Consider the following 27,771-nt stretch of genomic DNA (forward strand, 5'->3'; position numbering starts at 1 on the left):
GAACTCAACAGAAATCTACCTATATCTGCCCCCAAGTGTTGGGATTAAAGGCATGCACCACCAAACCCAGCAGCTACAGACTTCAACATGCAACGATTTACGTTGTCCAACAGTACATTGGTCATTTCCAGCCATGCAGCACATGTTCTCATGTAAAGACGTAGCACGAAGGGCAGCTAGGGGCACAGACCTTCTCCACCACTCCAGCCTTTGGCCCAGGCTTGCTCTTGAACTCCTGGACCCAGGTGATCTCGCTCATGTCAGCCTTCCAATTTACTAATGCTGCAGATGCACGCTACCATGCACAGCTGGAAACTGTCATCAGGCCCTGAAAAGGCAAGCACGGCTGCTAAGAATATCCCTCAGATGGGATTGAATGGCAGACAGTTCAGATGAACCACACACCTTAGGAAAAGCAAGGACCAGGCAGACTTCAGTCATCAGGTGTAGATGATAAAACAGGTTTGTCTAGCAAACAAGCTGGGCTACCACCATTTGGGAGGTGGAGGCAAGAGGATCGGGAGTTCAAGGCTAACTTCAGCTATATAGCAAGTCGGGGAGCAGCCTGGAAATCAATTTTTTTTTAAGTCTCACAAATTAAATGAAAGCAAAGGACAAAATCCATGAGAAAGGGGCAATAAATCCAAAATAACCTGATGCATTCAAGTTAAAAAGAAAGTATAATTATAGAAATGAAAAATAGCACTTGCAATATAAGAGTGCTTCTCATGTGCCTAACCTTAGGCCTCAGGCATCCCAAGGTAGCTAAAAATGTGGCCACATCTACACATTTGTAGATGGTGGCATCATGTTGTAGTATCAAACCACTGAGTAGAATGTCCTCAAACACAGATGGTCTAGGAAATCAAACCAAACCAAGGAACTCTCTTGAACTCCAAATACAGGCAGGTGGGGACAGAACACCATCAGCCATCAACCAGAAGCCTCCTGTCATTGCAGTGTCTACACAGAGGAGGAGGAAAGGGTCCCTGGGCAACACAGATGGACCTGAGAACAGAAGAACCCCCAGACAATGAACAGCTGCCCCTAGAAAACACAGCAGAGCGAGCTAGATCCAGTACTGGTTTTAACTGAGTGGTAGATGTGCGTGCGAGGGCTTGGCACTAGAAGATGACACTGCTATTCCATGAGTTCTCAAACTGGCCCATGTAAGTACCTGTCCCAGCCAGGCCATACCCTAGGGAGAACTCCTTACCAAGAGTATCGAGAGCTGATCCTGAGGCATTTGGGGTTAGGATGAGCATGACCTCCATAGGCTCAGATATCTGAATGCTTGGTCCCAGTTGGTGGAATATGTGATAAGCATTAGGAGATATGACTTTGTTGGATGATGTGTATCACTGGAGATGGGCTTTGAGGTTTCAAAACCCCATGCTAGGTCTGCCCCCCCCCTACATATACACACACACACTCTCTCTCCCTCCCTCCCTTCCTCCCTCTCTCCCACTCTCTCTCTGCCTCCAACTTTCAGATCAGGGTGCAGCCTCTCAGCTGCTGCTCCATGCTGGCCTGCCTGCACAAACACAGAGGAAAGGAGTCCCCAGTAGGATCAAGAAGACAAGTTTTATAAACTAATGCAGCAGGAATCTTAAAAGTTCTTATTAATGAAATCAAACCTGAGGCCAGTTATTGGGGTGAATGCTAAAAGGTCAGAGAAGCAGAACAAGCCACAGCTTCCTCACCTCGCCAGTTCCTCAGCTGGTCTTGTTTCCTCAGACTGGATGCCTCTGAGTCCTCATCCAAATGGATCTCAGCTGAACTGTGCTGCTCAAAGCCTAAAGGCTTAGCCAGCCAAATGCTTCTAGTTTCTGGTCCTCATGCCTTACCTATCTTTCTTCTTTCTGTCATCACTCCCTGGGATTAAAGGCATGAGTCAACCATGCCTGACTGTTTCCAATGTGGCCTTGAACTCATAGAGATCCAGGGGGATTTCTGCCTCTGGAATGCTAGGATTAAAGGTGTGCGCTACCACTGCCTATACTCTATGTTTAATATTATGGCTGTTCTGTTCTCTGACCCCAGATAAATTAATTAGGGTGCACAATATTTTTGGGGAACACAATGCCACCATAAACTAATTTGAACCAAACTCATGATACACTTACAACATATATGTATAAAATATTATACCTATAACAAGAAATACATGTAACCTCTAACTTTGTCCGCACACTGAATATCCTTTGGTGCCCAAGTTATAGTCCTAAAGTACCATTTCTGAAGAAAACTATAACAAGACTTCTTTAAGAAATTGTTAATTTTACATTTTCTAAAAGTATAGGATGAGTTTGGAACATCTTGTCACAACAAATAGAAAGCTATTAAAGACTATTGGGTAATGTCTTTAAAAAGTCCACAGACTTGTTGGAAGAGGCTCCTACCGGTTAAGGTGAGGCATCTTGCACTTCATAATAACCGAAATGTTTATAGGCACTTGCCTAGCATGTACAAGGACCAAAGTTCAATCACCAACAGGGATGGGGAGGTTCAGTATCAGTGACTGCTGCTATCCCAATGAAAGAGAAGAATCAGCATGGCTCCCAGAGTCTTGATCAAGCCTTGAATCTGAGTTATGATCCTGCTGGGGAACTCAACACCAATTTCCAGGAAATAGAGAAGCAGCAATGAGGGAAATTGTACTACTAACATGCAGCCACCAACATCCCTGTGGTAGCAAACTAGAAATGACAGATCAAATGAGTCAGGTCCTTCACAGGATAAATAATTATAAGAGAAAGGGGACAGACAAAGACCACAGATCGTTTTTAAGACACATTAGAGACTGTTAGCATCCAAGAGTAATAAGAAGTATCTCATGGAAATGCCATCTGAAAATTAGACACCATTTAAGAAAGATTCACTAACATGAAAATCATATCCAAACAAATAGTTCCAAATATATCACACAAGGACAAACAGAAACTGTGGAAGAGAAGTTAGAAAATGAAGAGAAAGTTCGACATAGTCCATTCCAGAACTAAATGGCAGGACAGTAATAGTGAAGAATATTGAAAATATCACTGGAATAATGACATCTTCATAGAATTGAGAAATCACTAGATTATACCAAGCAAGATAGTAAAAAGTGAATTCATATGTAATTATCTCTTAGTCATACTATATACTATCAAAGACAAAGTAACACCTCAGTTAGGCTGATTGTGATCTTCTAATGGGAGCCTGGAAATGGAGGCATTGGATCTCTTGGATGTCCTAGACAGTATCCATAGATCTGGAATTGTAAATCCAATGGTAATTGATAGCTTCTAAATGAGAAGTAAAATAGATGTTTTCAGATAAATAAAAATGACTCATTTATATATGCATATCTGTGTAAGCATCCACATGAGTATGCCTGTGGGTGTGGAAGCCAAGGATTGACAACAGGTATCTTTCTCGATTGCTCTCCACCTTATTTTTTGAGACACAACTGCTCACTGGACCTGGAGGCCACCAGGTTGGCCAGTGTGACTATCCAGCAAGCCCCTGGGACCCACCTCTCTCTACTTGGCCAGTTTTGAGTCATCTCCCCAGGCCCATGCATAACTTTAGAGTGTGAAGTAAATATAAAGGAATTTAAAGAAGTATGGCATATACCATCAAAATCTGCAAAGGTAAATGAAGGGAACAAAAAAGCAGATCCAGGGTTACTCGCCATCATCCTGAAGCAAAGAAAGATGTAAGATTCATTGAGGTTTTCCCTGCAGGCACAGGATGATAATTGACTACAAGAAAGAGCAAGTGGCTGTTGTTTTGATAGGCTCAATTGAAAAAGAGATGATAATTATTTGAGACCCTAAGCCTGGGGCGCGTGCGTGCGTGCGTGCGTGCGTGCGTGCGTGCGTGCGTGCGTGTGTGCTCGCACACACCCTTGTGCACTTGTAGTTTCAACCCAATTATCTACAGTCCCCTTCAGCTTGCTCTTTGCTCTAATTTTGGCAAACAATTTGTTTTTACCTCCTGGACAGTGGGCTTCACAAGAGGTTCCTATTTCTGTGGCTCCAGTGAGCAGCCACAAGGCGTCACCATGAATGTTGGAATCCTCTGGCCGCCTGGATTTTATAGTTGCTGACAGACCAGCTCTGGACTCTCTGGGTAGAGTAATCTGGGGAGAAACCACTCAACATCTCACTATCTCACTAGTTAAAAAATACCAACGGTCCCCAAATTATAGTGTGCTATGTGAGTTTATGAGGCGAGCATTTGGAAGTCGACAAGAACCCTGTCGGAGCTGGTGTTTGCTTCCTGAGATGCTCATTATGTAAGTGTTACCCATAGCATAATTGAGGTACAGTCAAGAATGCCGTAGATGATCCGCGTTTTTAAACATTTTCAGAGCGGACTTAGACCACAGAGTGCCGGGCAATTCACCTAGACGTTAAGGTTTGTGCCCTCTATTTGCCACATCACTGAGACTTTGTCCTGAACTGGCCCCTGACCTAAGTGAGGGTGTGGGAATGGAAACAGGCTTCGCGGTGTGGATACTGTGTGATGGGGAGGAGGCTCCAGGGCCTCCACCCAGGAAGCAGGCCTTATCTGTGCAGCTCTATTCTAACCTTTAGAGGGTTCAGGAAAAGGAAGAGGCCAGGGAACAGGGTAGCTGGCTGGCCTACAGAGCAGCCATCCAGAGGGCAAAGAAAGAGCCCCAGAGGGCCAGATGCTCATGTTCTGGAGGCCATATACAGGATGACCCACTGGTGCTGGAGACCTGAATACAGAGGAGATACCAAAAATTTCACCTGTTCTATCACTCACCATCTATCCAGGGTTCAAATTCCTGCTGCGCTCTCCCAATGCTCAACACTCAATGCTCCCAGTGTCAGGGCTGTTCCACTAGAATGGCAAGATTGGGGGTCGGGGGAGATAAGAAGGGAGTTAAACCAGAGTTGCTGTGGAGAGAAGAAAAAGCAGAAGAAATAGATTTGGGGACGAATCAGCCTCCCAAAGTGGGAAAGTGGTTCAGCATCTGATGCCCAAGGACGATGGGTAGGATGTGGATAAGAAGGCTGTCAGCTAAAGCGCCACAGGTTCTGGGCCCAGCTCTCTACAACATCCAGGAAGTCCTTTGTGGTATTTGACATACTAGATCGAAGTGGTGCAGACCCTTTTTCTGCTCCACCATCCCCTCCACAGAGGTATAGAGTGATCTGCCCTCTGAACTGTGCTGAGTTCTGGCTCTAGGGAGCTCCGCAGCTGTGTCTAGGGAAGTTTGCAGCCAGGGCACAGTGTCCTCCATGAAGATGCCAGCCAATGCCCTCCACAGAGGCCAGGCCAGGCAGGTGATCTGTGGGATGTTTGTAGCAGTGGGCCCGAGCATCCTGCACTGGGGCGGCCATAGTATGTGGTGAATCAACAGGCCAAGCCTTCTCAGCTCACCTAATACCTGAGCTATAGTTCCTCCTCCCCTGCTGCAGCCCTGCCAGCTTCTGTCTTAGATCTCTTCCCTGCTCAGGCCAGTCTGGAGAGTACAGACCTGTTCCCAGTTAGGGTCTTCGTTCCTTGGCCATCTTCATCAATGTTCTGAGGCAATAATTGACCAGAGAGTAGATAGTCTTTTCAGATTAATAGCATAAAGGACTTTGGGGCTCCATGATGAGGGAGTTACTTAATCACCTCATTGAGCCCACAGAGCTAGAGGTCTAGAACAGAGGTCTGCTATTGGGGGTTAATAACTTGCCCAAAGTCACCCCCTTCTAAGTCACAGAGAAGAGATTCTAACTTTGTTTGTGTTATTCCAACATCCATGTTCTTCCCAGACATGCTTCCAAAATGCTCCCCATGGATCAATTCCTGCCAGTCTGTAGCGTTCTGCCTCCTGCCAATGCCCCATTCTCAATGAAACCAATGCATAGAACTAGTATTCCAGCCACACACCCTTTCCCATCACCCAAGGGACATCTCTGTGACAGTCAACATGTGCAGGAGGGAACCTGCTTTATCGAGAGTGTGCACATGGGCACACACACACACACATACACACACACACACATACACACACACACACACACACACACACACACACACACACACACACAGAACACCCTTACACTTCTAAAATATTCCAGCCCTAAGTGGTCACTGCATCCAGAATGTAATTTCCTTTTCAAAATATCTTAAGAAGTAGCTTGTCAGCAAACAACAATTAAACCTTAGTAACTAATACAGACTCCAAAAGAGAAGGGAACCAAGCAGATTTAGCCCAATTCAATACATTTACCATGTGAGTCCTCTGAAAATGAAATGCTAACTTAGAGGCTACATAGAATTAACAAGCAACAAATGTTGTTTAACCTGCCTCGGAAGATAAGCTGCCCCTCGGGGACAGACTTAATAAATGAATTAAACATGATGGCTGTATACCTTAAATGAAATAGACAAAGATTTCCCAGGCCATGAGTAGAGGCAAATAAATAATGAGAATAGAGGCTAGACCTGAAAAAGTTAAAGCTGTGTCAAGGGCTCCACATCCCCTCTAAATTGGACTGTGCTAATACCATTGGAGCTGCAGGGACAAGGTGGGGATGCAGTGGGAAACTGCACAGGTCCACCGATGGAGGTCCTCAGCCTGCAAGGAGCATGCCTCTGTGTTTATTGCATTCCGCTCTATGAAGCTCCAGCTCACCATCACGGCCAGAGTCAGGACTGTCTGAGTTCTCAGAATTCCATGGTTAATGTGGTTAACCAGAAACGCTTTAGCAAATAGGATGTACCAGGCAGAAGATCCTCTGAGCATAGCAGCCATCAGCTCCATTCAAACAGCTGTGACCCCACTTTTACGATTCCCCCAAGATTGGGCTTGTCAACTCTCCTAGAAGAGAGTAGGGAGTTTTTGGACCCTCATCTGAGATTCAGCGGCTCCCTCTGTACTTCCTGGACATTTGTATGTAATTTTGCCTGCATTGCATGTGGCCACATGGTCTCAGGTGCTGGAGAATACAGACTGTGGAAGGGTGACTGAAGGGGAACCTCCATCCCTGTGGCAATGGGGGGCAGTGTTATCCATGCTGGGACTTCCTGGTGCCACGGCTGCTTTGGGGTCACCCATGATCCTGTACGTAATCCCTCACTCATGCTCTGTACATCAGCCAGTAAGCTCATTCGCCTCCAGTCGTACTCTGGGAGAATAGCACTTGGGTTTGTTTGTGCTTTACCAGAAGAGGGGAGACATCTGTCTGTAGCCACAGTGAAACAGTTTTCAGTTTCCTGTTCCAACCACCTGCTGCCGTGCTTCCCTGCCATCAGGAACATCTAGACCTCTGGAATCGTAAGCCAAAATAAACTCTCCCTTAAGTTGCTTTTGGGTGATAGTATTTGATCACAGCACCAGTAAAGTTACTAATGCAAGAGCCAACAGAACGCCTGACTGCCTGGCCTGAATTATAGGGAGACTGGGTGGAGAGAGGGATTAGTTTATCTTCATAAGTAGTAAGAGAAGACAAGGAGTCTGAGGAGAAAGATCATGGATTTAACTGGGCATCATGGTGCTTGTCCATAATAGCAGCACTTAAGGGTGGAGGCAGGAGGATTATAACTTGATGGAAAACCTGGGCTGCATGGAGAGTCCAAGAATATCCTGGGTTACATAGTGAAACCCTATGTGGTAGTTTGAATGTAATTGGCCCCCATACACTTATTGTAAGTGGCACTATTAGGAGGTGTGGCTTTGTTGGAGTGGGTGTGGCCTTGTTGGAGGAAGTATATCACTGTGGGGATGGGCTTTGAGTTTTCCTATGCTCAAACTACACCTGGTTCAGTTTACCTCCTGCTGCCTTTGGATCAAGATATAGGACTCTCAGCTCCTTCTCCAGCACCATGTCTGCCTGCAAATGCCATGTCCCATCATGATGATAATGGACTAAACCTCTGAAACTGTAAGCCATTAAATGTTTTCCTTTATAAGAGTCGCCATGGTCATAGTGTCTCTTCACAGCAATAGAAACCCTATAAGACAGCCTGTGTTTAAAAAAAAAAAAAAAAAGAAGTCTGGAGATGCCACATCTTTTCTTGCATACTTGTCTTACACATGCAAGGCCCTGGCTTTGCGCTGTAGCACTGGGAGGGAGGGAAAGAGGAAGAAAGGGAAAGGAGAAAATTGTGATTTAAAATTTGCACTAGGTATGTCTTCAGAAAGCAATAGGATGATAGACTGTGAAACGGCATCTTCACACCAGGTAAATGACAAAGAGAAGCTTTGTGTCGAAAGTCTGCAGCCTTCAACAAACACCAAAAGACTCAAGACCCACTTGTCACTCTCCGATTAGAAGCCTGAAAGTGTTTCTGTGTGCTGTTTGTGAAGCAGGCCTCAGTTTCCCCAATATCCCAAGGCTCATTGGGCTTCTATCTTAGAGCCATTTAAGGGAACCCATGAAACAGATGCCCTTCCTGGCAACTCAGTCCCAGGTGCAGTGACCACTCAGTTGAGCCCATAGCAAAGGACTTCGTGTCTCTATGCCGAGTATGTCATGCAGGTTGTGCCCTGAGCATCGTGGATGCTGCCGTTCTCTTGTTCTGTCTTTGGGTGCAGTCAATGGTCAGTTCCTGCAAGTCTCCAGATGCTCAGCTCCATTCCAGCTCCTTCTCCTGTGTGTGCTTGTCCCCGGGGTGCTAGACCTGCATGTGCTTCAGCTTCTCTCTCTAGGAGTTAAAGAGTTCAGTTTCAGCCCCATACCAGGACTCAGCATACCAGTGCCAACGATCTTGTACATGCACAAGATTGCTCTTGGCCTACATTTTTAATAAATTGCCATTTTCTTATCTGAGCACACAAAAGACTTTAAGCACAGAAACTTAAGCACCATGTATAATGATGTTTCCCATGTAAAATTGGGAGGATGGCCTCATCGTTGCTTTGGTTTTCTGTGAGATCACTTTGATCCAGGGCACTCCTGTGAGCCACGTGACTCCTTTGAGGACTGTGCCAAAGCAGATGCCAGGGTAGAATTCACTAGAACATCCACCCTGTGTGAAGCCAGAGTGGCTGCAAGGTTGCTCCAGTGAGGCCAGGGATCAAAGATGGAGAGCAGAAACCTTTCCTTTCTTGACTCCAGCTCAGTGGATGTCAACCGTGACTAGAGATCGGGCTCATCTGAGGACCTCCACCTTTCCCCACCTCTGCACAAAATGACTTTGCCTGGGGCCTCTATTCCTAGGGTCTCAATAGTGTTTGTCTTTTATGGAAGGGTCATCATTCTGTTTGTTTGTTTTTTTAAGCTTCTTTTGTTCTTTGCTTTTTCAGAGAGGGTCTCACTATGTATCTCTGGCTAGCCTGGAACGCATTATGTAGATCAGGCTGACCTTGAACTCAACAGAGATCTGCTTCCTCTGTCTCCTGAGCTCTAGTATCAAAAGCATGCGCCACCATACCTGTCTCAGTCCGTTGTCTTTACTCATGACACATGAAAATGGAATGACCTTTCAGAAGAAACTGAAAATGCACCTACATCCTCATCTGTTTGGCTGTTATGTGAATTACAGAGAAAAAAAGAAGATGTGGGGAATGGGCCTGTCCAACACCAAAATGCCTAGGGAATCTACCACCACCAAGTGGTAACCTGGACCACTCGGGGTTCCCCTGGGTGCTTCTGAAGCTGCTCCTGGGACCAGGCCTTCCCGCCAAATTCTGAGTGTGCCTTAGCTCTTCCTCCCTCTCTCTGCCTAAAGAACATGCCAAGTCCAGTTAATGACCCTGCTCAACCCTTGAGTGACTGAGAACAAAGGCATCTTATGCAGAAGGCTGGGGGAGGGGCTAACAGCAATAACAGAATTAGGTTCTGGGACCCCAGGGCCATCACCATGACCACAGCTGGATTCAGGGCACAGGCAAGAAGTTCAGAGTCCTTAGCCCCGATCATCCCAACACCTGTCCTACCTGAGCTCTAGTCCATCTCAGCAGCACCTCCAGCTCTGACACTGAACTCAGTCTCACTGTTACCAAAGCCTCAGCCACGCTCCACCTCCACTAACAGGCCCTATCTGGCCAACCGAAGCAGGCAGACAGCACAGAGAGCTGAAGTCAGAGTCACATGACCTTGCCTTGGAGGCCTGTCCTGTGAGACCCTGTTGAGCACTGCGGAACCTTACCCCTTCCGAGGATGGAAAGCATCCCTCAAGCTCAGGTTGAGGATAGCCAACAGGGCTGTGCAAGGTGTGTGTCTGCCAGGGTCCTGGGCTTCCTGACCTGACCTCAGCCTGGGAGAACAGCCATCCCCACATGGAGGCACACTTACATTTTAGAGTTGAGGAACAGTTGTAGGTGTGAACAGCTTGGGGGCTGGAGATGAGTAAGATGAGGTGGTTCTCAGAGTGTGGCTCAGCCCAGGGAGGGGCTGAGAAAGGAGGGGAAAAGGCACTGGGAGCTGGTGAGGCCTCCCAGAAAGTCTGGCTCAACCTCCTCTTAGCAACGGAAGCAGAGACTTCATCCAGAACGACTCAACATGTTGACAGCAGAAACTGGGTGGGAACTCGGGCCCTAGCTTTTCCTTCCAGGTCCTTCTGGTCCTTGCAGCCACGTGGCTTCCCGGAAACCACATGGCTTTAGCAAGACAAGGCAAGGCTGGAACATACCAGGGTAGTCACAGGAAACAAGTGCTTCATAAAGGAAGGGCAATGGCGTCAGAGATGACGTAAGCTGACATGTAACTGAGGTAACTAAGGGACAAATGGGGGACCAATGTTACTGGGGCTCTCAGGGAGACAGTGAAGAAGTTACCCCAACTTCAAAGGGTCTGAAGGTGACGGGTTCAGGAGAAGGCTACGTGTTCTTACGTGACATCACCCAGGCAGAAGAAAAGGGAACTGTAAATGAAAGGTGTGTTTGCATGCTCGGAGGTCTGACCTTCTGTCTAAGCCATGCAGAAGCTGGAGTGGATTGGGAAAGCCCTACTTGATTGGCACAGGTGACAGTCAAAAGTGGACACGGGTAAAGACCCAACTGTTAGCAGCAACGTGATCATCTGGCTATTCTCTCATGGCTGTGCTCGCCCATTCATACCCAACCCCAGATTTTTCTGTTCTGTCCAAGTCCGCATTGTTCTTCAAGTAGGAGTTTTCCTTTGTTTAGAACTTCATTCATTCTCAGCGTGTTAATATCTCAAGGAGGACAGCTGACCCTGCTTGGAAAGACACCCCCACCTCATTTCAGCACTGGCCCCCCAGGGATGGCAGGTGCTCTAGCAGTGACCTCTGACCCAGTCTCCGTGCCCCCAGCAGGAGCATATTAAGAAACTAGTACACAAATTCCTCAGGTCCGGAGGTTATAGATTTTGTACAGATCCCATGCTGTGTATCCAAGGCCTCATCAGGACTTGCTGTTATGTTCTGGGGGAATGATTGAAAACTGTTAAGCCTCAGAGGAAGGTCTAAAGGCTGTCGTTTGAGGGATTGGGAGAGCGAGCTATATTGGTAGAGTATTTGCCATGCAAGCAAATACTTGATTTTCCATCTCCCACCTAAAAAGCCAGGTGCAGTGGCACATGTCTGTAACCCCGGAGCGGGGGAGGAGGAGATGAGCCACCAGCTAGCTGAATCCGTGAGATCCGGGTTCTGTGAGACCCTGTCGCAAAGATAGGGTGTGAAGCAACTGAAGGAACACCCAACCTCAAACTTGCCTACACACACACACACACACACACACACACACACACACACACACACGTGCACCCACAGGCACACACACATATTTACAACACACATACATGCACAGCACACACACACACACACACACACACTAACGTTTGGAGTGCTTCCCCCCCCCCACCTTTTTATCCAGATGATGAGCCAGTGATGGAACTCACTGCTGTGTCCAGATTTACAAGCCCACTCTCCTTCTCTCTTGTCATTCGACATCCCACATGCCACAGACAGACTCCCACTCAGAGGCAGCTTGCAAACCTAAGAAACTTAAGTATGCATCCCATAATCAGAGTTGCTTTTTCAATTTAAACAAACCATTGTTTTCTAAGTCAAGATGTATTTGTTATCATTCCCAGAGTCACTCCAGTGAGTCTCTGGTTATCATAACCACAGAGGGACAGCTGATCAGTCTTCGCTGCGGGGTAAAAGCGGCGGCATTTTCAAGATTTCTGGTTTCACCCTTTTAACCCAAAGACTAACTATAAATAGACGCAAAGTCTGGGGTTTCCATGGCTGAGTGCTGCTATAAATAGCTTTAGACATTTTCCCACTTCATGCTTTCTAAAAGAACATTCTCTACTTCCCTTCTTGGATAACCTCTGGGAATAGAGCAAGGCTGCATTCAGAATTTTATTAAAGGAGCTTGACAGAACTGCTAATGAGCGTCCCGCAACCATGAGTGTCCCTCAAATATTAAAAACAAACCTGAGAATGAAATGATTTCATACGTGTGCTCAGTGAAAAAAAATATTTAAATGTAAACGTATTTCTAGGAAAGACATTTTCAACGCAAGCAAGCTGTTAATATTTACATCCACTTTCTCATGTCCCTGGGAATTTTCTTCTAAAACACAAAACTAAGCCTAAGCCTAATCATTCAGCAGTTCAAGTAAAACAAGTATGCTCTGCTTTCCTTCCTTAGGTGGGACACTGTGGGGGTGGGTGAAAAAAATGTGTTACCTTTAACCCCTCACAACACCACCCAGAAAATGAGGTGCCCACCTAGCTCCCTGGTGTGAGAAAGTTTGTCTTCTTCCTTGAACTGCTTCATGTGTTCCTCCCTCCCCCGCCCCCCTGCACACACACACACACACACACACACACACACACACACACACACACACACACACTGTAACGACACTTCCCGATGCTGCGCTGTTATAGGCTCCCTGTCCTGCTCTGCTCTCCCGTGATGCTAACTTGGGGAGGTTGAAGCAGAGCATCCCAGAAAGGCCTCTGAGCATGTCCAATGCCTGCCTGCTAGCAACCTCTGCTGGTAGCTATTTCCAACAGGGAAGGAAATGAATTGGCAAGGAAGCTAAGCAGAGAAAGGGCAGGTTGAGACAGCCCCAAATCAGGCCCTGGGTTTGTGTTCTGTTTAAAGGTGGGCAATAGAAGAGCTGTACAAGATGCTGAAGCTATTAGTGAGGTTTTTTAAATTTTATTTTATATGCATTGGTGTGAAGATTCAGATCCCCTGGAACTGGAGCTACAGAGAGTTGTGAGCTGCCATGTAAGTGCTGGGAATTGAACCTTGGTCCTCTGGAAGAGCAGCCAGTGCTCCTAACCACTGAGCCATCTCTCCAGTGCCAGTATTGGTGATTTTTAAAACAGAGTATTTGAGCAGTTTTAGGCTTATAGAAAATATTGAGCAGTAAATAAATAAGGTTCCCATGCGCCTTCCCAGCACTGTTAATTTCCTCTGTTTTCAATCTTGCAAAACCATGGGGCGTATTGGCTATAATTTTAATTTATTAATTAAAATCTAGCCCCTAGTTTAAGAATCACTGCTTGTGTCGGACACTCCGTAGGTTTGGGCAAGTATAAAAACGACACAATTATAAATGTTATGCAAACTAACAGATTATTCTTTCCCCAAGACTCCCGACTCTCCACCTGCTCAGTTTCCCGTCCCCCAAATCCTCGGCAACCATTCGCCAATCGTGTCCTTCATGGTTTAGCCTTTCCCAGGGTGGCATGCAGTTGGAATCAGCAACACGTAGCCTTTCTAACTCGGCTTCTTTCACAGTGTGCATTGAAGTTCCCTCCGTGTCATTTCGTGTCTTGATACAACATTTGTTTTCAGGGCAGAATAATATTCCATCTCTTGGACTTGCCGCAGTTTGTTCATTCACAGACTGAAGGACACCTTACTTTTCCAAGTTTGGGCAGTTATGAAGAAGCTAATGTCATCCCCTGTGTGCAGGCTTTTCTGCACACATAAATTTCCAATTCCTACTGGGTGGTGGTGGTGGTGGTGGTGGTGGTGGTAGTGGTGGTGCACACCTTTAATCCCAGTACTCAGGAAGCAGAAGCAGGTGGATGGCTGTGAGTTTGAGGCCAGCCTGGCCTACAGAGCGAGTTTCAGGACAGCTATAGCTGCTATATAGAGAAACCTTGTCTCGAAAACAACAACAACAACAACAAAAAAAAAAAAAAAAATTCAATTCCTTTGGCTAAATACCATATAATGGGATTAGTAAATCACAGTACATTTAGTACTTTACATTTTTAGTTGCATTTTTATTCATTTATTTTGTGCATGTGGATTGGGGGACAGCTTGCAGAAGCAGGGTTCTCTCCTGCCACCAGGTGGGTGCTGGGATCAAACCCAGGTCCTCGGGCTTGTCAGCAGGCCCCTTTCCCATGGAACCATCTCACCAGCCCAAGGTTTAGTTTTATAAGACACTACCAGACCCTCCTCCACAAGGGCTGTTTCGGAATGCATCCAACCAGCAATGAGAGAGTGTTCCTGTGGCTACACAACGGCCTTTGGGGGCATCAGTGTTCTGTGCCGGGCCAGTCTCACAGGTGTGCAGTGGATGTCATGGCTGCATCTGATTTATAATTCCTGGTACATGTTGCTAAGCACCTTCTGCATGCTCCATCACCTCTGTGTATTTTCTCTGTGAAGTACGTTTCTCCATTTGAAGTTGTCCGTTTTTGTATTACTGAAGTTCTGTCTGTATATTGGATATCAGTTCTTTACCTGATGTGTTTTGCAAAAAAACAAACATCCATCACACAACTCTTTGTTTCTTCTCTTAAGGTGATCACTGAACCAGCATTTGTCATGGAATCTCAGAAGACATTTAAAAAGAAAAACTCAGCTGAATGGATTCTTCTGACTCTTTTTATAAAGTTAAAAAAAAAAGTGTGTGTGTGTGTGTGTGTGTGTGTGTGTGTGTGTGTGTGTGTGTGCGCCACCTGTAGGGGTGTCTGCAAAGGTCAGAAGTCACTGGATCCTCTGAGTGGAGTTACAGTTATAAGCAATTAATTCCCCAGTCTAAAAACCAAAGTCAGGTCCTCAGAGAGAGCAGCAAGTGCTCTCAATCCTGGAGTCATCTCTCTAGGCCCACCTCTGATACTTAAGGAGTCCATAATACGTATGTCCATAATGAGGAAGGTCATGCAGTTGTAAACCAGTTCCAAGTACTTCACCCACCTTGAGGCCATTCTACTAAGTGAAACAAGCCAGTTACAAAAAGACAAATGCCACATAATTCCATGTTTCATTAGATGTCTCAGGGGCCAGATCCACAGTAACAGAAGGTAGAAGGTGGCAGCCAGGGCAGTTCTGGGTTTCTGGAATGAAGATATCTGAAGAAAGGATGCACAGCTATGTGCATTTCCTCAGCACTGCTGGGATGGACGTCTAAAATGAGCTAAGGAGGCAATTAGTTATCAAAGTGGATGGAGTGCCATGGGAGGTCAGACACACAGGTGGTAAGATTGCAGTTTGGTGTGTAATCAGTGATCATCTAAATGGGCTTGAGAAGTTTCAAACCATTTCATTTCATTCTTTGAAAGCTTTGGATGGGGAGGTGAGGGTGTAACTTAGTTGGTAGAGTGCTAAATGTACAGAGCCCGAGGTTCAGTCCTCAGTGCCGTATTCAAAATAGAGCATGATGGTACACTCCTGTTATCCTGCAGTTGGGGAGTCGAGGCAGGAGCACTAAAAATTCAAGGCCAGCCTGGGCTACATGGAACCCTATCTCAAAATGTGTATGTAAGTTTTTGAAGGAATGCAGAAGGTTGAAGCACAGTGAATGGCAGGCGGGAGTCTAAAATAGGGACAGAGACATGGTGACAATCCAACTTTGAAGACGTAGAACCCTTCCCCTAAGCAAGCCTTGGGAGAAAGAGCAAAGAATCAATCAGACAAGCCATTATCCAAATGAACATAGGCAAGGCAGTCGGAGGGTAGGAGGAAAACTTAAAAATAACAAACCACGCCTGGTGGTGCTCACCTTTGTTCCCAGCACTCAGGAGGCAGAGGCAGGTGGAGCTCTTTAAGTTCAAAGCTAGCCTGGTCTAACAGAGTGTGTTCCAGGCCAACTAGGGCTGCATAGAGAGACCCTGTCTCCAACAACAACAAAAACATTAAACTACTCACAAAGCCTATAATGGTCTTACCTACACACACATACACACACACACACACACACACACACACACACACACACACACACACACACACACACTCAGAATCAGCACAGGACATACCAAGACATCAAATTCTCAGCACAAAGTAGATATATTACCCCACAGGGGCAAGTAGAGGTAGGGGGGTAAACAAGAAAGAAAGGCAAGAGAGGGTGTTTCTGCAGGAATGGGTTTTCAAGGGAAAAGTGGGGGAGTCTGTGCTAAGGTGAGCTGGTAAATCCTGACTGGACATAGTGGCCAAATAATGAATTTTAATTGTTGGACCCTGGTGTTTTGTCTCAGGAATGAGTCAGTGGCCAAATAAGGGAATGGACCTTGGGGGCTAGTTTTAGGGATGTCATGGTTTTTAGCAAGGGAGAGGGGGAGGGTAAAGGGCAAAACCTGTCTGCAGTGTTTGCCACGCTCGGGCCGTGTTTGCCATGCTCGGCCGTGTTTGCCATGCTCAGGCCGTGTTTGCCATGCTCAGGCCTGTGTTTGCCATGCTTGGGCCTGCTAGAGCCCCTTCACTTACTGTGGGAGTCATTCAATGCACATTCGTGTGATTGAAGGTGATTTTTCAGACAGTCAGTCATAAGCCTAACATGTGGGCAGAACCAGAAGAGAACATACAGTTAAAAAGTTTCACTCTGGTGCATTCACGTACATTCTTGGGGCCTTCTGTGCACCAAGTTCAGTTCTGAGCACTGGGGGCACAGGACTTACTGAAGCCATAAATCTCCCTTTCTCCGTGCAGCTTATGCACAAGCGTGTGTGGTAGAAAGTAACCCCAAAGCTTGGTACTTCTAATCCCAGCATGTGTGGCAGCAGCAGGTGGATGCCTGTGAGATCCAGGACAGCCAGGGGTACACAGTGAGACCTAACCCATTCAAGTGGGAAGTTGTCTTTAGCAATGAGCATCGGGTCATCTCACAGCGTGGGCATCTGCCAGGCTTCTCTGAAGATACAGAACCTGCTTCCCCTCTATTAGATCTAGTGACCTGGGACTTGCTTCCTCCTGTAATGTCTGGTGAACATGCTGCCTTTTCTAGGGTGCTCCATATTCAGGTGAGTGAAGCCTGGAGTCACCACCAAGTAAAGAAGTTTCATGTCCTGTTGGATAGGGACTTGAGCCAAGCTGGGGAGGGTAGATGTAAGAGAGGCCATTGTGGAACTTCTGGTCCAGTCGAGCTCACACATGAAGAGGACTTCTAGCAAAAATGAGCATGGAGTGGAGCTCAGCCAACCCACAGAATCATAGAAAACCATAAGCCATTCTTCTAAGCTCCTGAATTCTGGAGTGGTTTGTTATGTGCCTGCTGCGGGATGTCTTTCTGTATGCTGTGAATAGGTGTTGCTCTGATTGGTTGATAAATAAGGCTGTTTGGCCAATAGCGAGGCAGAATAAAATTAGGCGGTACATTTGAACTGAAGAGAGAGAGAAGAAGAAGAAGAAAGGAGAGTAAGAGATGCCTGCTGCGGCTCAAGGAGCAACAAGATGCCAGCAGACCAGTAACGCCATGGCCACGTGGCAACATATAGATTAATAGGGATGGGTTAATTTAAGTTGTAAGAACTGGCTAGTGAGAAGCCTGAACCAATAGGCCATAGAATTGGTAATTAATATAAGCCCCTGTGTAATGGATGGGACACAGGAAAACTTCTGACTACATGTGCCTAATTGAAATAATAGGTTAAATGTCCAGTGAGCTTGTTCTCATTACATAGGAGTGTGCTGGAGCCTGCTGGTACTTATAGGTCACTTGTTGAACAGAAAAATTAAGACTATGGCCTGGAGAATGGCTGCACCCATTTCCCCCATCTCTGACATCTTAGGTTATAAGGTATGGTTGTTAGGATCAATGGACCAATACTGATGTGCCAACAACACCAAAAAGCCCTTACCTTATTTATTACTTATGTTTCGTTTTTGTTTTTGAGACAGGTCTCATGTAGCCAAGGCTGGCTTTCCAGTCACTGTATCTTCAGGATGACCTTAAGCTTCGGATCCTCCAGCCTCCAGCTCCTGAGTGCTGGGATTACAGACTTGTACCCTCACACTGGGTTATTCAGATTTCTTTCTGTTTTGGAGTCCCACTGGGCTCCCCAGTGCATTCCCCTGTTTTGTCTCCTTTGGTTCCACTTAGCTGTGACAGTGCCCTCTTTTTCTGATGTCCTCGACAGAGGGTTGATCAGGTATTTTGCACTGAGTTCCTTTATGAACTCTGCAGGGTGCTTTCTCTCTTAGGCTGTGGGAAGGGCCTCGGGGGATGGAAGGGCACAGAGGTAGACTGCTGTTCCCACCACACAGCAAGTGCACTCACAGCAAGAGTTAGCATGGCTGTGGAGCCTGCCAACTCTCAGACTAACAGAGCCTTTGCCACGGATCTCCACTGGAAACTGCTCCTCAGGCATTCCTGTCCCTGCACTCTTGAGAAGGAAATTCTTATGGACGTCCCCTCCAGTGTTTTACTACCTCCAATCCCCAACTTAGTGCCCCCTCCCCCGGGCTCCTTTCTTGCTTCCTGGCCTCAACTGGTACTCAACCCAATTTAAATTCAGAAATCTAAAAATCTGAAGCTGGCATTCCCCATATTAGAGAGAACAAGTAGTGTTTGTCCTTCCAGGCCTGGGCTACCTCATTCAGTATAATACTTTCCAGTTCTATTTGTTTATCTTTCAATTTTATTTAATTTTTATGGCTGAATAGAATTCCATTGTGTACATGTACTACACTTTTAGTATCCATTCTTTAGTTGATAGGCTGATTCCATCCCTAGATATTGCTAATAGAGCCACAATGAACATGGATTATCCAGTATTCCTGTAGTAGGATATAGAGTCTTTCAGTTATGAGACCAAGAGTGGTATATCTGGATCATAGAGAATTTCTAATTTTAGCTTTTTGAGAACTCCCACACTGTTTTCTATCGTGACTGTATTTTAAATTTATATACAGTAAAATTCACTCTTTCAGAGTATAGCAGTGTGAGTTTGGCCAATGCATAGAGGTACGTGAAAACTACCCAGCCAAGAAGCAGATATTCATACACAATCAGAAATCCCCTCAGTGCTTTGTGATCATCCTCTCTCCATCAGAACTAAACCCAGAATATCCATGGCCGTTGTCCCAGCCACACAACTTACCTGCCCTGCAGTATGGTGGAAAGTATGTGGCTCTTCCCATTTAGAACAACCCAACTGTGAGTCTACCAAGATGTGGCAGGTACAAGTACTTCTTTCTTTTTATTGAAGAGTAGTGTGAATTGAAGTTCCTGGAAAACAAACTACCTATGTTAAAGAGTCTCTTGGCTAACTACTAGAACTTAGTTGATTGTGGAAAGTTGGAATGTTCCAGATCCAGAGCAAAATTATCTTGGCTGTCATTAGTCCACCTAATAGGTCATTGTTAGTCATCTCTTTGGCTGATCTAGCAACTTTCAACTTTGGGGTAAAACCCTTGGGATATAGTGACTTAACAGACCTCAGGCTTCACTGTTCCCAAAACTTAGAACATCATCAGATAGCCTCAGAGACCAACAACACAGACATCTCATTTTGCTGTAACCCACCCATGTGTTCACAAAATTCTTTGACTTGTGACTTTCTTTTGTGACTATGAAAATTCATGCAAGCACTTTCATGTTGGGACGTGTTATTTGTAACAGGCTGAATCTATGTTCCGAAGCCATGACCCACACTTATTATAAAATAAATTATCTCTAGTACCAGTTGAAATAAGAGCTATGTTTTACATCAACAGCTTTGACTTCCAGCCATGAGGTCCCAGGGATGGTCCACTTTCACCAGAAAAGTCACTTGGCTTGGTACTGGGTACTATTACAATACTCTTTTCCCCAACCATCCTTGTTGCCTGCTCAGGTGAGTGTCAGTGAGGTTTTTTTTTTTTTTTTTTTTTTTTTTTCTGATGTAGGGACTCCATTTTTGTTTTGGTCCATAGTCAACTGATTTATTCAGAGATAGTTTGGGGTGTTCTAGCTGTTCCAAGTTTTGGTTCTCACAGCATTTGCCTGCTAACATTTGGCCTCTTTCTACTGCCAATCCGCCAACACTCCACAGTGCATTTGTGTGTGTCCTCTCCTGTATAACCTTACTTCTTTCAGTCTGTAAAGTCTAGGAGTGTCTTCTTTTGATGTACTGAAGGCTGGAGGCACCTGATCTTTCCAGCTCAACAGGATGTAGAGGACATGGGGGACTCCCCTAAAACATGCAACAGCCTCACATGGAAACCCAAGACAAAATACCTTTTTCTCAAAGACAAGAGTTAGAGAGAACTCTCTTGGCTCATTGGGGAAGCATACATGAAGGATAATCACCAAGAGCCTTAATCTCCCTCATGTTCCCTGTACACCTGTGTACAGGATAAACCTAGGATGGAATTGGATGAAACCACCTCAGGATGAGACCCAAAGGGTCTAATCCCTTAAGTAGGATATAAATCTTTGATTTAGATTTCCACCAGCTATCATAGAAGATTCTGGTTTTCAGGAGGAAAGATGCCTCTAGCAGAAGTGGAAATGGAAATTCCACAGTGGAAAAAGTAGTATCAGTAATTATAATTCAACTTCCACGGGAAATGGGGAATTCTAAAGGTAACTTGGCTTTATATTTTCTTCAACAGGACACAATTGATATTCCTAAACTGGTTTCTTCTTCTTTTTTTTTAATGTATTTTTTTCACACTAAACTAGAACTCCTACACAATAAAGCAAAAGATAATGGGTAGCCTACTCTAATTGGAATTTTAAAGCATCTAAGAGAAATAATGAAATTTCTAACTTGGAAATAATGTTTTGAAAAATTCTACCAAAGTTAAGAAAAATTGATGTTAAAAAAAAAAAAAAACAGAAAACAAGAAAATGTCAAAGACTGTACCAACTTTTCTCATCCCCCTTCTCTCATTTAGTCTTTCCTGGTGTCAACTCTTTCTATTATCCACTCTAGTAATACCAAAATGGATCAAAATTCTGTATCAAAAAAAAAAAAAAAAAAAAGATCGTTGTGACCTCTTGTAGGATGACAGCTAGATAAGAAGTGATCCTACTATCTATAATCTCTGGCTGAAATCTTTTGACCCTGAGGTTTCTCACATCACTAGGACTGTGGGATTTGCTAGAGAATTTCAGAATACCTCCTGCCCTACCAAATGAGATCTTTTGACTTCTTCCTATCAAACTGCCTTGTAAATCAGGGGAAGAGATTAGCCAATGTTTGCACAACACGGGTCACATTTTGGCTTTTACAGGTTATTAGCTGGAATCTTATCAGTACTCAGGTTGGGCCTTATGTTTTTGGGGTTCACATTTTCTACCTTGTGTCTAAGAAGAGCAGATCCTTTGCACGTACAGATATTGCATTAGGCTAGCTCAGTGCTAAGGAGGAAGTACAATTTGATCACTAATGTAATGTTAATATCTTCAAATAAGGGAGCCAGGGTAGATATTATCAAGGTGCTACATACATATTTATATGTATATATACATACATACATATAGACACATACATATATGTGTGTATAAATTTGCAAAAAAAGAATATTTTTGAAATTTGCAAATCCTAAAGCTAAATGACATCTACAATAACATTGGCCTTTTGGTCTGTCGTCAGTATGTATTCCCTGTGTGTGTTTGTTTGTATACTGGTTACATGCTACTAAATTGGCTGATAAGTGACTGCTCATGTAAGTTGAAAGTGAAAAATCAGTACAGATATTATCCTTAGTTCACAGTGTATCCAGAGTTTTGGGCAAAATCCTGGTTCATGCAGCCTCAACGAGCTAGACTTAGCCACCTGACCAATGTGCCAATTAAAGACAGAATAATGACAAGGGTTAAAGAAAAGATCTTCAATTGATGTGGCCATATTGGGGGCAGAGCAGAGAGAGAGGGCCAATGACCCCAAGCCTGTCCAGGTGTTGGTATGAGAGAAAAATGGAGCAAGAATCACAATTTTATGCAGACCTGGCCAAGGAGAGGTCTCCTTGATCATGGACTCAATCCTGACTTTGCAACGTGATCCAAAGCAATCCTCACTGCTTGAGGGACAAGCTGGTTCTCAGGAGAAAAATGCTGGACTTGGCAGCCTCGCCCATGCATAGGTATAACGTTCCCTGGAAGGTTTCCTTAGTCCTAAAATCTAATGGGATTCCAAATCAGATAGCTTATCTCTGTCCTGTCAGTCTTAACCAATGAGAAAATTTTGATAGTTAAGTAATGGATCAAAAGAAAGGAGCCAGACATAAAATAAAGGCAGAGATGCTGGGTTTTTATCCTACCTTGTGAAACCAAGTGAGAAGCTGAAGCTTTTTTGGGGAAAAAAAAAGCAATTCCTAAGTGCTTGTTAAAATTAAGACTTGACTCTAAACAAATCAGTTATATTTGCCAATAACCAGAATCATCTCCAGGACTGCTAACTTGTGTGTGTGCATCTGTATATACATGTATGTGCATGCACACACGAGTCGTATTCAGGTGATCACAGATGGTGTGTATTTGTGATGATGACAGCCATGCCATATCCAGAATACAACATTCTGCACGAGTTTTCTCCATTTTGTGGCTCTCACAATCTTTCCACCTCCTGTGATGTTCCCTGGGCCTGGGCAGGAGTGACATAGATGTCTTGTGTGGGGATGAACATTCAACAGTCATTTATCTCAGCCCTTTGGCCAGCTGTCTTTGAGTCTCTGCATTAACTTCTGCCCTCTGCAAAAAGCTTCTGTGACAGAGGCGGACAACAGCACTAGTCTGTGGATATAAATGCATTCAGGCAGCAGTTGTCTATCTGTTCATTTAGCAAAACATCAGCAGGACAGCCTCCTTCTCCTCCCAGCCAAAGGCTTTTCACCAGTACTAGTCTGTGCTCTCCTCTGCAGGAGGGCCTCAAATCCCACTGGAAAGTGGGGGTGATACTGGGGAAATTGGGGTCCCCTCTTGAGGTTCTCCATCTCATTAATAAAAGAATTTAAGAATAGACCCAAACAGAAACCTGAGAATAATTTTATTAGGATTGAAAAGAAAAACTCCAGAGCAGAAAAGTAGTAAATCTCAGCAGCTGCGAAGAAAAGGAGAGTGAAGAAAAAAGAAAAAAAGGGGGGAAAGCCATGTCCTTTGAAGCAAACTGATGCAGAGGTCATCCACACACAAGAGCCATCCACCATGGTCACCCACATGATGGGGACCAGGGAGCTTCAGGAAAAGTAAGGAAGTCCAGCGTCCAATGTACAAAATAAAAACCAGACTGTGGTCAGCATCTGAATGTAAAAGACAAGAAGAAAACAGAAATAGTTACTCCTAACTCGGGAAGATGGGCAGACCAGCCAAACTCAAGGTACTGCACTAAGAGATGAGAATTCTGGGAAGGAAAGGTACATTATCTTAGTAAAGAAACAGTTATTATGCCTGTCTACTGAGCATGGCTTAAGGTGAGCCCACCTTCCTAGGTGTGGTCCTGCCTTCCTGGGGGGTGGGGTGGTGATCTCTTGTCAAAGTCATGGACCTGCCCAAGTGGATTAACTCTTAAGGAGAAGACAATCGCATATTTCCACTTAATGCTAGAATCTATTCTCTTTTTTAGAAGATGTATTCTTTTTAATTGTGTGTATATATTGGGGATATGTGCAGCAGTGCTGGTGCCTGCAGAAACCACAGAGGCATTGGATGCCTCGGAAGCTGAAGTCCCAGGCAGTTGTAAGCTGCTTGATATGCATGCTGGGAACTGAACCCACGTCCTTTGCAATAGCAGTATGCACACTTCACTGCTGAGCCATCTCTCCAGCTGTCTTCGTTACTGCTCTACTGCTGTGACAAAGCACCATGACCAAGGCAACTCGAAGAGGAAAGGATTTATTGGGGCTCATGGTTCTAGAGAGTGAGTCTTATGGCAGGGCACGGCAGGCAGGCAGGCAGGCAGGCAGGCATGGTGCTGAAGCAGTATTTGCTAAGTTTATATCCCGATCCAAAAGTAGGAGGCAGAAAAAAAGCTAACAGGGAATGGTATGGGCTTTTGAAACCTCAGAGTCCACCCCAGTGACATACCTCCTTCAACAACATACTTCCTGATGCTTCCCAGACAGTTCCACCAACTGGGAACCAAACATTCAAATATTTGAGCCTATGGGAGTCATTCTCATTCAAACCACCAACCAGCCCAGATTCCATTCTTTATCACAACAGTTGGTTAACACCAAAACACTCTTGTCACTGCTGGACCAGTGGTAACAACGCTCTGCTCTCTCCAACTCTCCTTTCACGTCATATGTATGTTTGCTCTCCCCCAGCTCCCAGAAACTCCTCTCAGCATCTCAAGGATCCTTTCTTGCTTCCTGTCCTTTACAAGTACTCATTCCAACTTAAACACATAAATTTCGAAGTATCTTCATATGAAAGAGAACAATATTTTGTATTTCCAGGACCATTACTTGGCCCACTTTCTAGGTCCATTCATTTTCATAGCTTCATTTTTCTTTAGTGACTAATAGAATTCCATTATGTATATGTACCATATTATCATTACCCACTCATCAGTGAATAGATTTGTAGGCTGATAGCACTTCCTAGCTATTGTGAACAGAACATCAAAGAACACAGAAAGATGGAATATAGTATAGACTTTGGGTAAATATCCAGAAGTGATAACTAGGCCATATGGTAGTCCTATAATTCACTCTTTAAGAAACTTGTACACTGATTTCCATAGTGGCTGTATCAGTTTACATTCCCACCAACAGTAGTGTGTTTTTTTTTTTTTTTTTTTTTTTTTTTTTTTTTTGACTGTGGGTCAAATTTCAAGGTAGTGTTAACTTGCATTTCTCTGATGACTAGTGAAGTTGGACATTTAAAAATGTTTATTGACCATTTGTATTCCTCCTCCTCTTCTTCCTTCTCCTCCTCCTCTTCTTCCTTTTTCTTCTTCTTTAAATTTACCTAATGTACCACACATCCCATGGTACTCATGTGGAAATCAGAGGACAACTTGTGGTAGTCATTTCTGTCTTTCTACAAGTGTATCCTGTGAATCAAAATCAGGTCACCAGTCCCAGCAGTCAGGGCCTTTAGCCACAGAGCCATTTCCCTAGCCATCTCCATCAATTTTGAGAAATAGCTTTGATGGATATAGCCATGTTGTTGGCAGTTGTTTAGTCTTAAGGTTTCATTCCTTGACTTTGAAGGTTGATGACAGATCTGATATTATTCTGCTGTTCTTACCTTTGTAGGTGAGTTATTATTTTCCCTCATGGCTTTTAATATCTCTTTGCTTTGTATTTTTGACATCTTGACATGTTTTGGAAATGTTCTTCTCTGGAAATTTCTACTTGGGGTTCTAAATGCTGTAATTATATTCCTTTCTCCAAAGTTTTGGAATATTTCTGCTATAATTCCACAGAAGCTATTACTTTAATGTTTATTTCAACTCTTTCCTCTATCTTATAGATTCTTAGGTTTGGTCTCTTTGTTGTATCTCAGAGTTCTTGGACAATGTGGCTATGGTCCTTTATTTATTTATTCTTTTCTTTCATATGTGAATGTAGTACTTACCAACCTTGAACTCCAATCTACAGTCTTCTTTCTTCTGTTTGGTAGACCCTATTATACTTCCCACTGTTTCATATGTGGTTCATTGAGGTTTTCATTTCCAGCACTTCTACTTTTCACCACCCTCCAATTTGGTTGAAGAGTCTGATTTGATTCCTGCTTGGTTAAAATGCTCGTTTCCCTCATTTACTCTCTTTACTTCTTTAGGTGACACTGTGTTCTTGAGAATTTCAACATTGGTATAATACTCATGTTATACATTACTTCTAAATATTATGTCAGATAAGGAGGGTAGAAAATGGAAACAAGATCAAGAGGATTAATAATGCCAACAAGATCTGGAGGCTTTCCTCTCTGACCCCAAAGACTTCTTCTGCATGCTCATCCTCAACTTCATTAGATCCTAGGAGACTTTCCTGAAGCTAAGGATATCCAGAACTAGAGACAGGTTTATCTTGGACTATCATTAGCTCTCTTAATATCCATTTACTGCCCACTGCTGCATCTGACCTAATACCTTTCTTTAAAATGTACTAACTTCTCAAACCATTAATTATGACAAGCCCAAAGGAAAGATGTCATCAGATAATCTCTATTGCAGAGACTCCTCCGCTTTGTTGAAACCCACTTATCTGATGTTCCCACCAATGTATTTGGAAATTCCTTAATTATGACTATTGGTTTGTAACTACAAAGGTTCGTGTAACTGCTCTCACATTGCAACATGCTGGAGGCATCCCATTCCCAGGCAATGGTCACTCATATTTGATTCATAATAAGCTGTCTCTTATTCTTCTGAGATGAGCCCTGAGTTTTGCTTTGAAAGCAGAATTCTTTTTTATGGTTTGTCACAGTTGCTCATGCATTGATGAATTAGATGCTTATAAAGCTTCCACGAACATTTATAAGCCATAATGCTAATCCCAAAGATGGGAGAAAAAAAAAAAAAACACTGACCCAAATCATCAAGGCCAAATTAATTAAAACAAGCAATTAATTAAAGCAAGCTTTTTTATTTGTATACATGGGCTGCCTCCCCATAAGATTCAAGAGTTTAGCATTGGGCTGGAGAGATGGCTCAGAGGTTAAGAGCACTAGTTGTTCTTCCAGAAGTCCTGAGTTCAATTCCCAGCAACCACATGATGGTTTACAACCATCTGTAATGAAATCTGGTGCCCTCTTCTGGCCTGCAGGGATGCAGGCAGAACACTGTATGCATAATAAATAAATAAATATTTTTTAAAAAAAGAGTTCAGCATTGCACATGAGGAAGACAATGTTCTTATAGCTCAGGGGTAGAGAGTTTCCAAATGGAGGATTTGGCAGGCAAAATAGTCGGGGTTACAGGAGCAGAACATAAGCGTAACAAGTTGGTCATAATGACCTTGACATGAAACAAAGACATGATTGCAAGGTGGTCATAGCAAGGTAGACATTACAAGCAGTCATAACAACCTTTTGAAACAAAGATAAGGTTGCAAGATGGTTATCTGGAACAAAGATATAGATGGTTGCCATTGCCTGGAATAGGCAGTACAAAATAGTTTGCACTTAAGATTATATAGGTAGGGCATTGCCCAGTTCATGAGAAACAGAGATTTCATCATAAACAGGAATGAGCCTTTTTTGTCCTTACTATAAGATGTCTTTTAAGCTTAAGATGGAGGCAGGCTGGTTCATCAATAGGTCCATGATACATTTTAAATTAGTTGTTGCATAAAGTGTGACACATAGGTCAAACTCATTATTTCCAATATGAATGCTTGATTATTACAACATCATAATTTTCTCCCAAACTACTTTATACTTTTGCACACAACTAATCATTTCAACATGGCTCTATTTCAGTAGCATTCTGTTCTAATGATCTTTTAACGCTTTCACCAAAATTACACCATCTTACTATACCTTTATTCTCAGATCCCAAAGAAACCCAGGACAAATGGCTAACAGTGATACTTATTTAACATACCGAAGTGCATACTGGCTCCCATCCTTTCTCAGCATCATGAGTACTTTTACAGAGTCCTGACTCCTCTTTGCTCTTCTTTTTCCTACTCCCAACTCTAAATCTCTCCAGATCCTGAGCTTTGCTTCCCTTCCCCCGGCTTCTGATTCTTATAAAAATCTGCCATTTTGGCCA

The sequence above is a fragment of the Peromyscus leucopus genome, chromosome 17 (genome assembly GCF_004664715.2).
Source record: "Peromyscus leucopus breed LL Stock chromosome 17, UCI_PerLeu_2.1, whole genome shotgun sequence".
NCBI classification, from domain to species: domain Eukaryota; kingdom Metazoa; phylum Chordata; class Mammalia; order Rodentia; family Cricetidae; genus Peromyscus; species Peromyscus leucopus.